The sequence below is a fragment of the Pinus tabuliformis genome, chromosome X (assembly GCF_031772625.1).
Source record: "Pinus tabuliformis cultivar Carrire ecotype Pingquan chromosome X, CPIR1, whole genome shotgun sequence".
NCBI lineage: Eukaryota > Viridiplantae > Streptophyta > Pinopsida > Pinales > Pinaceae > Pinus > Pinus tabuliformis.
This window is the reverse complement of record NC_142308.1, coordinates 1,127,189,753-1,127,208,623: the sequence shown is the minus strand read 5'-3', so window position 1 is coordinate 1,127,208,623 and position 18,871 is coordinate 1,127,189,753.

Below are 18,871 nucleotides of genomic sequence, written 5' to 3'. Positions count from 1 at the left end.
GATGGACAATCTCAAAGAAAGTATTTTCATCTTCAACTCTCAACTCTCAGTTACGTACATGTCATAAATTCGTTCATCCCAAGTTTCACTAAGAAAGTCATGAAAATTAGTTCTTATTGCATTAGCAATGTTCAATTTCTTTCTAACACTAGTTAAGAGGAATCCTTATGCCCTTTGAGGTGAAGGTGGGGGTTTTGGCTAGAGTTAAAACTAATTTCAAGAAACCACTTTGCTTCCATATTTTGTAACTTCTTCTTAAACATAAGATAGCTACTCATAGCCACACTTTCAATGGGTGTGGGGGTTTTGGCTAGAGTTAAAACTAATTTCAGGAAACCACTTTACTTCCATGTTTTGTAACTTCTTCTTAAACATAAGATAGCTAGTCATAGCCACACTTTCAATGGGGGAAAGACTTACTTCATTAAGAAGAGAAAAAATCAATTAAAAAAAAAGTATATATATCTTTTATTTTATTTTTAAAGGGGGAAATACCCTTAAAAGAACAACAACAACCAATATTAAAAATAAAAATCTAAAAATATAAAAAAAAATGCATAATTTAAAAATTTTAATAATATCATTAAAACAAACTTAATTTTTTTTTTCAAAAACTTTATTAAAAAAGAAAAAATTAATCCTTGATAGGGGTGTGAGTGGAGGATTCAAGAGGCTGCGGCCTTCATGCCTACCACCTCCAAGATTGGTATTATGGTTCACATTAAATGCGGAGGTTGGCATGGCCACCCCCATGCATGTCTCTACATGCAAATGGTTTGGTTTTGGAAACATCCATGCATGATTTATTCTTGCAACAAATGTTTGAGCGAAAGAGTTTTGCATTCAACTAGGTTGGGGGCACATTGGCTCCTTGCCCCATCGGGGAAATGAGTGGCATTGTTATGGATTTGGCATGGATTGAAAGGGAGAGCGTGTTCCCTGGAGAAGCTTTACTATGCATAAAATGGTTTGGGTATTCAATGAAATGGATCCTACAGATAGGGAAGCACCCTTGGCTCACTATCACACTTTCATCATAAGAGGATTATAGTTGGCTCTCATAGAAATTACCTGGAGGAAAACCAAAGTGGCTAATGGTGGGAAGTGTTATATAAATCCGCCCAAGTTAACTTCAAATAATTCCTAGTTGTCAAATTTATTGTGGGTTATTAAGATTCAAACTCATAGAAATTTGTTCACTGATTTGATTAGAATTATTGTTGTGAGAATGATAAGTGGATTTCATGTAAGTTGGGTAGAAGCCCTAGGGGAGGGTCATACTTTATAATGTATTCTATTTTGGTGTTTTTTGGATTCTGATTGTGGGATCTTGTTTGAAAGCAAGGGGCGTCATTGTCGAGTTGTTAAGCTATGTCAATGGGCTTGAGTATAGGTTTATTTGTTAATGTTTAAAGTCTAGTGTTGTATTTTTCAGTTGACCCCGGTCTGGGGTTCTATGTGGGGTGTTCCAAAGAAATCTTGCTCTATCGTTGTCTCGGCTCAAGTTAATTGTTGTAGTTCTACAAAGAGGTTTCGGCCTAACACTTTCATGGTTATTTTGTTTGTAACTACTATCGACGTAAACACAAGTTGGATTATAGTATGGGGCTCTACTTACATTAGGAATATCTACAAGCTTGGTGTATTTGTATGTGGGTTATGGAGAGGGCTTTCCTCTCTCTTATTTAAATCATTGATAACCTTAGGGTATTGTATAGTGGAATATTTGTTTGCTTGTTTCTTTGGTTGGAAGATTATTCAGTAGGTTCCAAAAAGAAGAATTGACTGTGGGGTGTCAAGTGTATTGCGAGCTCATAGTAGAAGGGTTATTTTCATCTAGGTGTTATTATTTGGTTATTGGCCCAAGTGACTTCCTATTCTAGCATGAGACACTACTCTCACTTGTCAACCAGTATGTAGAGCCAACAAATGAGGAGAATTATAGGGGAGGCACACGTGTGAACGAGGCCCTTAGGGCTAAAATTGGGATCAAAAACATATTAGAGAATCAACATACTTTTTTCAGTTGTCCATCCCTGAAGATATTAGAAATTATATTCAACACTTGGAAGCAATGGCCACTAGAGATTAGCATGCACTTTTGGTTTTTGTAATAGCCCAGAGTTGTTTTTCCATGTAAATGGAAGGACATTATAAAGGTAAAATAAGACCAAGGTAATGGGACACATATACCAAGCTGAATGGAGGGAAAAAAAAATAAAGTGGCCATATCACTTGTGGTTAATTAATGGCTATGGTAATTGGGATTGGCATTGGCCAAAGGAAAAAGGGAAATAAATGGAAATTAATATAAGAAATAAAGGAAATTAGGAGAAAAGGAATATGAAGAGACAAGAATATGCATGCAAGGGAAATTAGAGAGAAAATATAGGAAAATGAAAGAAAAGAGAAAACGGAAAGGAAGAGACACGAGACATCAATGATAAAAAGGAATGTGAGAAACAATTGACAACTTTTGATCAGTTTCAGTTTTGGAAAGATTTAATTTTTCTAATGAAGAAATTGTACTCCAAGAGAGAGAGAACAACCAAGGGAGAAGGAAAGTAGAGGAAAAGCAAAGGAAAACAAGGGATCACAAGGAGAAGATTTGAAGAATAGCTACAACAGGAAAATTTTGCAAGTAACAGGTTGCATGTGTGATTTCCTTACATGGGATTTGTATGGATTATTAATGGTTATAGACTTTCCTTACCATTTCCTCGATAGCCATGGTGTGATAAGATTTAGTCTTGGTTGAGCATTATATTTCCAAAAGATTTTGGATCCAAGTGAGATGCTCTAAGGAAAAACCCAAGGGTTGGGGGTGGAGATGGTTTTCTCCAAGAAGCCCTTGATAGGTGGGTGGAGATAAGAAAATTCCTCTAGGTATGGTGAAGAAATTCTGAAGCATCCAAACTTGTGTTGGTTTGGTGATTTGTAGATCGGTTTAGGTGAAATCACTATGGTTGAGAGTTAAGGTGGTTTAGCCTCTAGATGCCTTGGTTGGTTTTGTTTTGGTTTATCCCATGAGATCCCACATTCATGATTGTAATATGGCATGGGGTGATTGGATGAAAGAGAGATTTGGTTCAACCAATCTATGGTCAGGTGGTACGTGGAAGTCCCTGACTTGGTTGGAATTTGCATATGTTATTATGTGTTGATTCTTATTGAGATTAATGAGCACAAGTTATGATTTTATGACTATTTTTTCATGGTTCTATTCTAGTTAAATATTAGTTACATGCATGGTATATTTCTCATAATATGTCGTACTATAATTACAAATCCATTCCATGGTTTGATGGGCTCTTAGTTATCTTGTATGAATGCATGAGCTAATTTGTGTTATTGTAACTAGTAATAGAGGGATGCTATCATTCTTGATGATTCTCTGATGAACTCAATGAATTCATGCATTCATGACCTACAAGTACCTTGTCTACCAAGTGTTTGTCTAAATGATTTTCATGTATTTGATAAGTTTGAGTGGGAATAAGGCCAAGAACAGTAAATGAATAATCCCAAGGGTTAATGAATTTTTATTTGGAAGATTCTAAGCACTTGGCCTTGAACTAGCCTTAAAAATATGAAATAGGGCTTCTGGTCATAGTCTCTTAACTAAGTAATTTCAGCTGTAGTTGCATGGAGGATGACCTGTGTGTGACTAGAGCCTTCTAGACGTAATGGAAACTTGGAATGCATGTGGATGGGTTGTCAGGAGAATTGAAAAGGTAGTTCCATTCCAGGAAAAGTTGATCAGTAGATGTTGCTACACATTCGAGCGATATAATGTTCCTAGAGGTTGCAGTAACGATTAAAGGTAGTAGGTCCCACTTCCATAAATGAACTTGGATGTTGGGTCATGCATAGTAACTCTCGGCTCATGTTTACCCTGTAGAGCTTGTAAATGTGGGTAAATGTGGGGCGAGGTATTATAAGGTGGTATCAGAGTAGTTTTGTTTTGTGTAAACCTTTCTCTAGTGCTAGTGTTATAGAGTGGTATCAGAGTGAAGTTTACTGTATTTGACCTCAGGATAAATGCAAATGGTTATGGTTATCATGCATGTAGATATTGTTTTAGTTTTATATTTTCATCTTGATTCATGTACAAGGTTGATATTATGTTGCTATTATTATATATTGTGCTAATTTTAATTGACTTGTGTAGATGTAATAGCCTCAACTGAGATTCAGTGAGGTATGATTTTGATTATGTATTCTATTTGGTTTATCTAGCATGGCGTGTTTACAAAAACTAGAACGCCAAAAGATGAAGAATGTAATGGTGGATTACAGTTCAAATGACTCCTTGTATAGGCCCGAAGTGAAATTAGTGGAATGGGAAAAGTCATTTGAGCAACAAGGAGAAGAATATTCTCTTGATTTAGGAGATACATTAAGGAGTTTGAGGGCAGAGATTATAAGTTGTAAAGAAGATAATAATAGGTTGATTGAGGCATAACAAAGACTTGCAAAGGCTCAAGATAAGAAAGATGAAGTTAGTGTTGTGATTCTTCAAATCCTTTCAGACTTACAGAAGGAGGGAGAGTTGGGGATCAGTCATGGAGATAGGCAGGAGCAGAAGACTAATGGGGAAAATGGAAATAGGTCTCAAAGAAGGTACAAGATAGAAAGTTATGATACAATGAAGAGTGGTAGACTCTTGGATACACCTGATAAGAGGACTGGTATGCATGGGTTTTATTCTAGCTCTTCTTGCAGGAGACATCACCGTCATCATTGTCAGCATCATAGGAGGAGCGATAATTTTCTAGAGGAATTCAAGAAAGCCAAGCCTCCTATTTTTGATAGGAAAATGAAGAAATCAAAAGATGCAGAAGCATGACTTCTTGGGATGAGGAAAATTTTTAGATTGCATAATTACTCAAAGAAAATTGAAAGCTAAGATAGCCACCTTCAGTCTCAAAGGGAAAGTAGATATCTGGTGGGACTATATTAAGAATGCCAAAGGCATCAGAGAAGAGAAGTTGACTTGGGAAAGGACTCTTTAGAAAGAAGTACCTATCTAAGAGATATTATGATGGAAATGCCAAGGAATTTTATGAGCTTGGGATGGGTTCCATAATAGATGAAGAGTACATAACCAAATTTATAGAATTGTTGAGGTCTGTGCCCTACCTCAAGGATGATAAAACAAATATCCAAAGATTCATTAGTGGATTGCCATTGCCATTCAAAGATCAGATCAAGTTTGATGAGCCACATTGGAGGAAACCATTAGGAAATTGGAGCATTGTTATGAGCAGTCAAAGTGAAATCTTGATTTCAAGCGTGAATGGAAAGGTAATGATAAGACTAAAGGAAAATGGCCCAAGAAGCGAGGAATATCTCAAGGTTCAAATGAGAAGGAAAATGTGGCTCCTTATAAGAATTTTAATGCATATGAGAAAGGACATGGGTCATTAGAGAAATTTTGAGGTCTAAAATGCGCTTCATAAGGAATATTATAAAATAATAGTGGAAATGATAAAATAAGATTAGATTACATCATCAAGTTTTAGAAGGAAAAAAGAAAAAACTACTTTTTCAACTAGTATTTTCAACTTATCTCCCTATGGTTTTACTCAATTTTCGAGCGGGAGCACTCGTTGGATGCGAAATTTAATTTATCATCCAAGTAGTACTCATGTTACATAATTTTGATGCACTATGATACACGAAAAATGAGAAATACATGAAAAACGTGATTGCAATCACATTTTTCATGTATTTCTCATTTTTCGTGTAGCAGGGTCCATGAAAAGGATGAAACATGGAAATCAAATTTTTTAATCTATTTCTCATTTTTCTTGTAGAAAGGTCCATGAAAAGGATGAAACATGGGTACTCCTTGGATGAAGAAATAAATTCAGCATCAAACAAGTACTCCCGCTCAAAATTTGAGTAAAACCATAGGGAGATAAGTAGAAAATACAAGTTGAAAAAGTAAATTTTTTATTTTATTTTATTTTAATATTTTTACTTTTTAACTCCAAAAATGGTGATTCACCCCCATGGTTGACACCATAATCTTGAATCCTATTGGTTCTTATAAAATTGATTTTGGCTATACTTTTTTATTTTGAGGCCCATTTTTTACCTCAAAATTTCTCTAATGCTTAGCCTAGAGAGAAACAAACTAAAGGTGGTGGCAGGGAACAATTGAAGTGTTGGATTTGTGGTAAATACCATCACAAAAAGGATTTTCCATTGTACCAGGGTAGAATGCCACAAATATACAGTTCTTAGGATGCACAGACAATTAGGGATGTTAGTCAGAGCATTCCCTGGATCTATGCAACACTTGATAATAGGTAGAAAGACCATAATGAATCTATTATTGAGATGGAAGGTAATCTTCTTGATCAATTTGTTTCCATTTTGATTGATCTTGGATCCAATTATAGTTATGTTGGTCTCGACTTGGTGGATCAATGCCATTTAAATAAAGAAGTGCATGCAAAATCCTAGTTGGTGAAGTTAGCTATAGGGAGCAAGAGAAGAGTTCATCATTGGGTGAGATCTTGTGCATTTGAGCTTAATGGAATTCCTACATTAGAACACCTAAATTTGCTTCATTTGGGTTCATATAACATGATTTTGAGCATGGACTAGTTATTTATTCATAGGATTAAGGTAGATTGTTATAAGAAGGCCATTGAGTGCTTGGATGATGAGGGAGAAAAGATAATATTACAGGGAAAGAAGAAGCATGCATCAACGAGAATGGTTATAGCTATACAAGATAAGTGCAACTACAATAAAGGGTGTTTATTGTTTGCAATTCATATTTCTAGTGACAACGGGAAGAATGTTGAAGATGATGAAGTCCTAAGGAAGTATCATATCTCACAGTAGTTTCAGGATGTGTTTCTTGCAGAGATTCCAAATTTTCCTCCTCATAGAGAGGTGGATTTCTCTACCGAGTTGATGTCAGGAGCAAGATCAACATCTAAGACACCTTACATGACGAGCACTACGAATTTGGTGGAATTGAAGTTACAACTTAAAGATATGATTGACAAGGGATACATATGGTCAGGTGTGTCACCTTGAGGCATACCAATGTTGTTTATAAAGAAGAAGGATGGTACTCTCAGATTATGCATTGATTAGAGGAAACTAGACAAGCTAACTATCAAGAACAGGTACCCATTGCCTCAGATTGATGATTTGTCAATCAGCTAAAGTGAGTAGTAGTACTTTTAAATATTGATATGAGATCAAGATATCATCATGTGCATATCAAAGAAGAACACATCTACAAGACTGCACTACGTACAAGGTATGGGCACAATTATTTTGTGATGGTTCCTTTTGGTCTTATATATGCTCCAAGCACCTTCATGTGTTTGATGAAAAGTGTGTTGTGGCCTTATCTATATAAGTTGGTGATAGTCTTTCTTGATGACATATTAATATATTCAAAGAATGAAGAGGAGCATGTAGAGCACCTAGCAATGATGTTGATATTATTTAGAGTGCATCAATTGTATGGAAATTTCAGCAAGTGCACTTTCTTTTTGTCTCAAATTCATTACTTGGGACATGTTGTTTCCAAGGAAGGGATAACCATGGATCCAAGAAACATTAATGTTATCATGGAGTGGAAATCTTCAAAGAATGTGGATAAGGTAAGATCATTCATGGGACTAGCAGGTTACTACAATAGGTTCATCAGGAACTTCTCTAATATTGGTTGTCCTATCACATCTTTGTGGAGAAAAGGAAATAAGTTTGAATGGACGACTGTGTGTGTAACTAGTTTTGAGTAGCTAAAACATTTACTTACCAATGCTCCAATTTTGAAGATTGCAATTCCTAATAAGGATTTTGTGGTTTTTAGATATGTATGTAAGGAAATACTTGGTGGAGTCTTGATGGACGAAGCACAGGTGGTTTTTCTTGAATCAAGGAAGATTAATGAGCATTAGCAGAACTATGTGACTCATGATCTTGAGTTGGAAACTATCATTCATGCATTGAAGATGTGGAGACATTATCTCTTTGGCAGAAGGTTTGTCTTGATAAGTGATCACAGTGGATGGAGGTATTTATTTAACCAACCCAATCTGAATGCAAGGCAAGCTAGATGGTTGGCTTCTCTCAGCGAGTTTGATTTTGAGATCAGGTACATCAAAGGCAAAGAGAATTAAGTTGTGTATTCTCTCATTAGGAGAGTACATGTGAATCATATTTCAATTGTGAGCTCTTATGGGACAAATTTACAAGAGTGGATCTTATAGGCAGGGTAGCATGATGAGAAGTATCAACAACTAAATTGGATATTACAATAGTAGGGTGAGGGTAATCAGGATGAGGAGTATCACCTTACAACATATAGCTTGGTTAGATTTAGGAACAAGATCTATGTGCCAGATAGCAATGAGTTGAGGAAGCTTATTTTTAGAGAGTTTTATGTCAAGCCATATTCAGGCCACCGAGGATACCATAATACTTTGACAATTGTTAATAAGTTCTACTATTGGCCGAATATGAAGAAAGAGTTGGTTGAGTTTGTTTCTAGGTGCTTGGATTGTCAATAGGTGAAAGTTGAATGTAAGGATCTAGCTGGTTATTATATCCTATTCTGGTTCTAGAATGGAAATGGGAGGTTGTTTCCATGGAATTCATTACAGGGTTTCCCAAGACATCGAGGCAGCATGATTCCATCATTGCTGTGGTTGACAGGATTAGTAAGGTAGCTCATTTCGTTGTAGTGAAGTCTACTAATTCAAATAGTGAGGTAGCTTAGATATTCATCTGGGAGATAGTGAGGTTGCATGGGGTTCCCAAGAAGATTATATCAAAAAGAGATCCCAAGTGTACTTCTAGGTTTTGGAAGTAGTTGTTTGCAGGCTTAGGGATAACGTTAGCCCTCAGTACAACTTAATCATCTACAAACTATGGGCAGAAAAAGAGGGTTAATAGGATCCTTGGGGATATGTCGAGGATGTATGTCACACATCAATAGAGGAAGTGGGAGGAATATCTTCCACTGGTAGAGTTTGCTTATAATAATGGGTATCAGGTATGGTTGAAGATGAGTCCATTTGAGGCTCTCTACTAGTAGATTTGTAATACTCCTATCATATAGAGTGATCCAGTGAACAAGGTGTTGATTGGACCGAATATATTGACAGAGATGGAGAAGGAGATATAAATTATTAAAAGGAATTTAAAGGTAGCATAGGACATGGAGAAGAGTTATGCAAATAAACATAGAGCATTCAAGGAGTTTCAAGTTGGTGAGCATGTGTATTTTCTTATAAAGCCTAAGAGGGGCTCCTTGAGGATTGGGTCATGTGCCAAGTTGGCACCTCAGTATTCTGGGCCTTTTGAGATCCTTAACGGGATTGAATTAGTGGCCTATAGAATTTATTTTCTGCCATCGGTTGATATTTTCCATGTTTCGTTTCTTAAGAGATATGTACAAGAAGTTGATCATGTGGTTGATTGGTCTATATTGTAGGTGGAACCAGAGGGAGAGTTCTAGCTAGAGCCACAATGCATATTGCAGTCGAAACAACTCATGCTCTGGAACCGAGCAATAGAGAAAGTTAAAGTGCATTGGAAGCACTTTGGGCCCAATGAAGCTACATGGGAGATGACTAATCAGATGTGGGCATTATATCCTTCTTTGTTTGCTACTTGAAGGAAATGAGTTTTTGGTACATATGTGTGTGTGTGTGTGTGTGTGTGTGTTTCATTATAAATACTGCATCGAGCTGTGTTTATAAAGATCTAATAAGTAGTACATTTGTCATGTTTTCAACAAATTTTCATTGTAAATATTGCAACGAACTATGTTATAAAGCTCTAATAAGCGGTATGTTTTTTTTCAATGGTTCTCTGGTCACAAGTTTCCTATAACATTGAGGATAATGTTACTCCAAGGGGGAGGGGTTTGTAACAACCCCGAGTTGATTTTCCATGTAAATGGAAGACATTATAAAGGAAAAAATAATACCAAGGTCATGGGACACGTATTCCAAGCTGAATGGAGGGAAGAAAATTAAAGTGGCCCTACTAGTTTTGGTTAATTAATGGCTTTGGAAATTGGCATTGGAAATTGAAAAAAGAAATAGGGCAATAAATGGAAATTATTAAAAGAAATAAAGGAAATTAGGAGAAAAGAATGATGAAGAGACAATAATATGCATGCAAGGGAAATTAGAGAGAAAATAAAGGAAAATGAAAGAAAGGAGGAAAAGGAAAGGAAGAGACACTAGACATCAATGATAAAAAGGAATTTGAGAAGCAATTGACAACTTTTGATAAGTTTCAGTTTTGGAAAGATTTAGTTTTGCTAAGGAATAAATCATACTCAAAGATATAGAGAACAAGCAAGGGAGAAAACAAGCAAAGGAAAACAAGGGATCACAAGGAGAATATTGGAAGAGTAGCTACAATAGGAAGATTTATTGGTAACAAGTTGTATGTGTGATTTCGTTACTAGGATTTGAATGCACGATGTATGCATTTGGGTTACATGATTACTTTATTGTTATTGTCATGGGATTTGCAAGGATTGACAGTGGTTAGAACCTTTCCTTTTCATTTCCTGAATAAAAATGGTGTAATGGGATTCATTGTTGGTTGAATGTTGGATTGCCAAAATATTTTGGATTCGGGTTAGGTGGTCTCAGGAGAATCCCAAAGGTTGGGGGTGGAGATGTTTTTCTCCAAGAAGCCCTTGATAGGTTGGTGGAGATAGCAAAATTCCTCTAGGTATGGTGAAGAAATTCAAGGGCATCCAAAGCTTGTGTTGGTTTAGTGATTTCTAGATTGATTTAGGTAAAATAATTGTGGTTGAGGGTTGAGGTGGTTTAGCCTTTGGATGACCTGGTTGGTTTTCTTTTGGTTCATTCCATGATATCCAACAATCATGCTAGAATATGGCACGAGGTTGATTCGATGAAAGAGAGATATTGTTCAACCCAATCTATGGTCGGGTGCTAGATGAAAGTCCTTGATTTGGTTGGAAATTGGATATGTTATTATGTCTTGATTCTTTTAAGATTAATGAGCACAAGTTTTGATTTTATGTATGATTTTATGATTGATCTGTCATGGTTCTATTCTAGATCAATTATGATTACATGCATGGTATATTTCTCATAATATGATGTGCTCCATTTATGGATCCATTCCATGGTTTTATGTGATCCTAGTTATCTTGTATGTATTCATAAGCTATTGTGTGTTATTCTAACTAGTAATAGAGGGCAACAAGCCTTCTTGCTGATTCTTTGATGAACCTAATGAATTTATGCATTCATGACCTATAGGTACCTTGTCTACCAAGTATTTGTCTAAATGATTTTCATGTATTTGATATTTCTGAGTAGGAATAAGGCCAAGAACAGTAATTAAATACTCCTATAGGTTAATGATGGAGTTTTGTAAGATTCTGGGAAATTGGCTTCGAGCTAGCCCTGAATGTACGGAATGGGGCTTTTGTCTGCAGTCTCTTAACTTAGAAATTTTGATTGTAGCTGCACAGAGGATGAATTTTGCATGTGTCTAGAGCCATATAGCCAAATGGACAACTTGGCATGCATGCAGCTAGGATGTGAGATGAGTCAAAAAGGTAGCTATAGTCTAGGAAAAGTTGATCAATAGATGTTGCTTAACATCTAGGTGATCTGGTGTTCCTAGAGGGTGTATTAAATATTAAAGGTAATATGCCCCACTCCATAATTGAAAATTGGGTGTCGGGTCATGCATGGTAACTCTTGACTCATTTTTACCTTGGAGAGCTTGTAAAATAAAGTAAATGTGGGGTGGGCTGTTACAGATTCTGAGCTACTAAAAGAGTTCGGGTAGTTAATTACAAATCTAGGACATACTAGGGGTCATCACAAGAAACATACTTCAGCCATATTCTTATATTGGAAAATTAAGACCTTGATGGGAAAAATTTTAATAGAAAGAAAAGAATATCCTTATCCCATATTTTCTCATTTGTCCGATTTAAAATAGGAGCAATGTAACATGCATTTCCACGTGGTTAAGATGGACACTTAACTAACTAAAATTGAGCATCATATTTCATGTCCCACTTCATCACCTTCACCTCCAGGTTCCAGTCCTTAGGATCCTAAACCAATTAACTCCTTTCAGTAATTATGTTTGATGGTTTATGTCAATATTTTTTGTCATGATAGGTCCATAAAACCTCTAGTGATTTTGTTGGAATTTCATTACATTAAGTTTTGGACTTGTTATTCTATATACAGGTGGTAAAAAAACTCATTAGAAGAATTTTCATTTAAAAATGTTAACATCGAATTTACATGTCATAACGTGTAAGCCAATCAAAATCCTTTAAAATTTAGAAGAGATACATGTGTGACCAGGCATTGGTTTTTCTTTTAATAATATAACTTACCTACTTTAAGTGTGAATGGTGCCCAAATGACCCAAAACTATATTAAATATTAAAAATAACATTAATATCTTAATCTATAAAAGTTAGAATATCGAGAATATTTTTAATGAAGGGTAAATCATGATGCGCTAAATAAATAAATTTAAATATAAAATCCTAAATCTTAAATTTAATTTAAATTTTAAATTTACTTTTTTTAATTTAAATTTTATTAAATCTCGTATTGATAAATTAATTGAAATACAAAATATAGATATATAGTTATTTTGATAAACGTGCTATATTTGAGTAACTTAAATTTAATTTAAATTTTAAATTTTCCTTTTATTGAATCTTGTATTAATAAATTAATTTCAATATAAAATATATGTAGATGGTTAATTTTGATAAAAGTGATGTTTATTTGGGTAATTTAAATTTAAATTTAAGTTTTCTTTAAATTTTGAATTTGCCTTTTTAATTTAAATTTACTTTTTTAATTTAAATTTTATTAAATCTTGTGCTAATATATTAATTTTAATATATATATATATATATATATATATATATATATATATATATATATATATATATATATATATATATATATATATATATATATATATATATATATATATATATATATATACAATTATTTTGATAAATGTGACATTTATTTGGGTAATTTTGGTAAAAGAATAATAAAAATGAAATATTAAAAAATTGTCTACATGGCATTATTTTATTAGTTTCTTAATTTTTTCTTAGGTGGCTATTTTTGAGTTGAAAATTTCTCTAATGTGGTTTTCCATTAGGCTAGTTGAGGTCACTTGTTGTAGTGATGTATAATAGTTATTGGAATAATGATGTACTATTGTTTTGGTTAATATAAGGAGACACAAAACTTAAGAAAATAAAATTTAATTTAATAACCAATTATAAAATATATTGAAAAAATTAGTCTAATAAAAAATTTAAAAACCATAAAAAAAAAAAATATTTAAATAAAACAAAAAATCCATAGCATAGGGGTGTGATGTTGGGTGTTTTACGGATGAATTCCTTCTACAGACAAATGTAATCTCCTTATACCTAGTGGCTTAGCCTTAAAAAACCAATACAAAACTACAATGCTTTTCCTTAAAGATGTTTGGAATATGAAAGGAAAACCTACTTGGAATCCAATGCAAGCTTCCCTCATCTCCTTACTTATTAACTCAAACTCCAACTCCAATTTATAAAAGTGGAACCTGCAAATAATCTAAAACAAGAAAGAGAGGAAAATATACAAGATAACATCTACAAACAACTCTAAACAAGAAGTCAATGATTCATGTTCTACATATGAATAAACAAGACATAATGTATAGGAGAAATAATGCACTTTTCTTTCAATAATGGTAGGAAAATGTTACAACCCTTGTAGGCCTTGAATTTGTAAATATATCCCAACTTTCTTGTCCTTCCTTTACCACAATGGTAAGGCTTCAGTCACACCTAAAGCACATGGATGAATTATGGACCTCTAGACACAAATGAACAACATAAAGGCATAATCATAGTCTCCAAAAGCCAACCCAGACCCTATGGTAGGTGCTACATTTATAAGGTAAATGAGGTAGTTTAGGATTTACCTTACTATGGCTTAGATCCACTTTAGGAGAAGGTGATTTCTATGATATAAGAGACAAGGCCTAATTAGTAGGAATTTGAGATCAGATGCAACAGTATATGGTTAAATCGACTCCTGAAGCTTCTAGAGAGAGAAACTTTGAAATTATTTTTTATTTTTACTCATTTCGATGTGTCATCACACTTTGTGTGAGAAAATATTGTGTTGATCATTACACATGCCTTTGATGCAACCTGTGCCATTTCACTTTCAGAATTGGGAAAGTGCGACGAGGACTTAAATTAGGGTTTTACCTAGTGTAATGCATAATTTATACAACTTCTGGAGAGAGAATGGTTTTGGCTTTGTAGGGGATGATTGCAAGGTGTAAATGGATGATGATAGATCCAAGTTTAGGTTCATTTATTGGAACGTGACAAAATGGCCTGTAATAGATTGCCCCTTGAAGTACAAAGTGTGAAGCAATGTGTGATCAACAAGGAGGCAACTAGATTTCACAAAGCAAAACAGTCACGAAAGTGAAAAAGTGTCATGTTCAAGAGTGACTTACTTCCATAAATAGGCTTTATGCCCTATTTCCCTGACTTCCCCACAATTTTTGGCAATTACCTCTTCTTTCTTTTACAAGCTTGAGGAGTATAACACATGCTTGACCTATAAATTTATCCTTCAGATGAATTCTTCTGAGTATTTTTAACAAAACTCGAGAAGGAGTGGTTTGGTATTGTCATGTTGGACGAGTTCTGCGATGTTTATGCTTTAATGAGTCCAACGAAGGGATAACTCAACTTCTTTGTAGTATTTAGAGAGTCTAAGAAAGAGGCAAATAGAAAACTATGAGAGGTCCCTTTTCATATATTTAGCCCCTTGAGCCTGAAAAGGCATAAAACAATACCAATGAACCTTTTAGTTATGTTTGACTAAGGTAGTCCTTTTTTGTAAATAGTGAATTCAGTCCAGAAATTGGTTAAACTTATACTGGGTAGATGTACTTTCATTTAATTTAATTAGTGCGAAAGAGACAAGTGATCGATAGTATTTTCATATTTTGGGAGTCTAAAAAGAGCTTAAAGAGAAATCCTCCTGGAGAAACAAGTGGTATAAAGGGTAGAAACTAGTTTCGATCATGATGGAACTACTTAAAACTTGTAGCAGTCAAGAGGTAGGCTAATAATACCACTCATCGTAGTGGTTCATCTAAGAAATAAAACAAAATGTGAAAGCGAATGATTGGTCAAGAAGATGGTGACGATGGAATGAGAAAAACAAGGCTCATATTGCAGAAACATGCTAATAAAAAGTGGCAATAATGAGGGATAAAGTGTGGAATCCTTCTAGTTTAATGCCAGAAACATGACAAAAAAGAGGGCAAGGGGCTCAAATTCCAGGTCATGGCAGGTAAGAAGGAGGGATTCTGACAAAAAAGTGTTAAACTATGGCATCCATGATCAGGTAGGCTCTACCATCAAGCTACATCGTGCATAAGAGGGAGGGATAATGTTGCAACTCGATGGGGTCAGATCTAAGGCATAATGATGGTGAACCAAGAGTAAGCTCAGAATAGGTTTCATTTTTACACAAGCTTGAAAGAGAGGAAAAACTATGCTTGAGAGTGGTTTCATTTTTAAATAAGATTGAAATAGAGAAAAACTATGCTTGAGATAAGTACATTGCCCATAGCATGCCTCCCCGGCTTCGTTTTGTCCGCTAACTTTTCTCATAGACCCAAATAAACTGTTGGTTACTATTAGGAGGATGAAATGAAGGTTCATTAATGATCTTAGTTGAAAGGATCAACTAGAAATTTATGAGATCTAGTCAGAGACTCGAATCAATTAGAGGGGAATTTGTTTCATTTTTTAATGAGTTGGACACAGGTAAATAACCATGCTCAAAGGTTTGTTTCATTTTTATGCGAGCTTGAAACATAGAAGAAACTATGCTCGTTGTGACCTGTTTCATTATTTAATGAGCTTGAAATAGTAAAAGAACCATGCTCATAACACTATTTACCTTAATCATGGCTCCCCAAAGGCTAAGGCTCTCAAAGAAATACATAGCAAGGGATTGATCATGGCTTCCAAGAGGTTTTTATTAGATGGAAGAACAATTATCTGGAAGGAATACATATAAAGGGATCCAATAGGGGTAGGAATATTAGGCTCAAATGCCCCCAATAAACAATTTACCATATCATCTACTTAATCTAGGTTAAAATAAGTCGAACAAATAGTGAGAGGTTCTTCTTCATTGATAGTTGTAGGCATGGAATAGGTTTCCACATAATTAATTTGTGGCGAGGGGGATACCACTTGAATATTAGGGACATTTATGGAAGCTAGATGGTTGGAAGTCAAATCAGGACCACCGAATGAAATTTGGTCAATAGTCACTATTTTTCAATCATGCAGAAAAGACATCATGCGAAAGAATGTGGACACAATAACATTCATGGCATAAGCATAGTCTCGTCCAAGGAGAAAATTGGAATCTAAGGGTCCTTGGACTACCATAACATCAATACATATATTTTTCTATTCCAAGGTAATAGGAAACTGACAAAGGATCCCTAAAGGATCACTGGTTCTTCTCTTAAGTAACAATAAATTCTAGGTAACATATACAAGCTAAGGGAAACCTAAAGATTTCTAAGAAGTTAAGGATAGAATGATAAAAAAAGCACCCTCATATATAATAGTGTGATAGATTTTTTTATCAAAAGACTTCAACATTATTTGGAAAGGCATGTAAGAAGGGAGATGAGGTTTTGCCAATTGATTCCAATCAAAGGCGATGACTAGATTACTTAGAGTGCATTCCGTGAAAATGCGATAAATTTCTCCTTATTCGGTAATATATAAATTATTAGGAATAACTTGAGCAGTATGAATTGAACACTCTCTAAGGGGAGGGTATGGTCAACATAAGATGAAATCAAGTCGACCACTTTCTCAACCAACGATTGGCTGGAAAATGACTCATGGGATTCATGCTTAGAGAGAGTGGGATTGATTTTAGATGGAATCTGATCAATGACTTCATCAACTAATGGAGAATTTAGGGAAAACTTACAATAACTAGTTGGAAGTTGCTGCTAAGAAATAGTAAGGTTTTCCAACAATTTTGAGGCTTTAGCCATATAAGGGAAATGTGAGTTTGATGACTCCCTTCACATAAACTACAGGGAAACCTAACTTTACCCTTTTTCACGAGAGCCTCATTAGCAATAGTTATGATATGTCACCAACGTGAACCCCAGAGGCTGCCGACAAGGGTTGATGTGAGTCTGTGTACCATGCTTCTAATACCTGGGCAATTATAGGGCAATCTCTAAGAAGGTTGTTGTCACGTCCCCATGGGAATATACCATAAAAAGAAAATTTACTTATAATGCTAACCCTTTATATACATGCATATCAACCTTAATAATACCAAGTAATTATTTAATTCTTGATTACCGACATGTAACTGGGTTATATACGTGTGTTAATTCTTTGACAATTCATAACTCCCTTGATATTTATATACACGGCATTATGTTATCGTTGAATGGCTTGTCCGTCATGTTCAATGGTACCATACATCCACCCAAGCGCCAGGTGTGAGGGAACATTAATGGCTCATTTACCCTGGCCAGGTGGCTGGCATGGTACTCGACCCATGTGAAACTTTGGAGGGAACGCTGTTGATGCGCGCCAACTCCCATTCGAACGAACGCTGTTAATGCGCGCCAACTATTGCTTATCATATAAGCCCTTCTTTAATGTATGCAACACTTACTCCCTTCACTAGAAGACCACCATCATTTCATACGACAAACCACATACCTCTTTCTTAAGGAAGTCATTTTAATCCTCATTTCTCTATCTTTCGATGTGAGGATTTCTCAAGATTCCCTTTCAAGAAATTATTAAAGATGTCTATCTTTCGGCATAAAAACCAAGATACAAAAACAAGGTTTACTTATCCTTTATGCATCAAATCAAACAATCAACACAGCTCTTCCATCAAGACAATCTCTCCAAGAGAGTATTATTTTCAAGGGAACTATCATGACCACTTTCTCTAAGTACGCACAGTCTCATAATTCCAAAGTAAAAATAGCTACCAATATGCAACATGTGTTCTCCTAACACAATTACTTTACTTTAATGCACGTAGTTCTTTTCATGAAACAAGTAAGGATTTTGGTTCTTGTATGAACACTATTCTAATGTGTCTTTAAAGGACAGAACCTTTATTTCCATTTTCAAGAACTCTCTTAAAATCCTTTATCTTCATACATGAAGTATGCATACTCTTAGGATGAGACTATATTTATGTATATAGGTAATATATTCTTTCCTCAAGAAATTAGGGATAAATATCTATGTGCCTAGAAGCACATCCTTAGTTATCTTTTATCATGCATGTAATGCATAATCATTTCACTAGAACTTAGAGACTAACTAGAATCATAATGCAATTAGCATATATATATATATATATATATATATATATATATATATATATATATTTTCCAAGAAGCTTTTATCAAATAAAGATACATATTTTAATTCAAGAAAACTTGGCCACCTTCCATGCTATGTCCTCGGGACATTTACATGCCTCATCCTCTTTTCTCAAGAAGATACTTCAGCCATATTTAGCAAGGATTTTATTCCCAAAAAAAAAACAACGAGAGACAAACATTTCTCTCACAAGACTCACATGTAGTCCGACTAGGAGGAAATACCAATTCTTTTACTAAGAAGCATATAAAATAACCAATTCTTTTACTGCAGGTGTTATTATAAGAAAACATATAAACAGTCAATCTTTAACTGCATGCCTTATCCCATTTTCTTTACCAAGAAAATCTA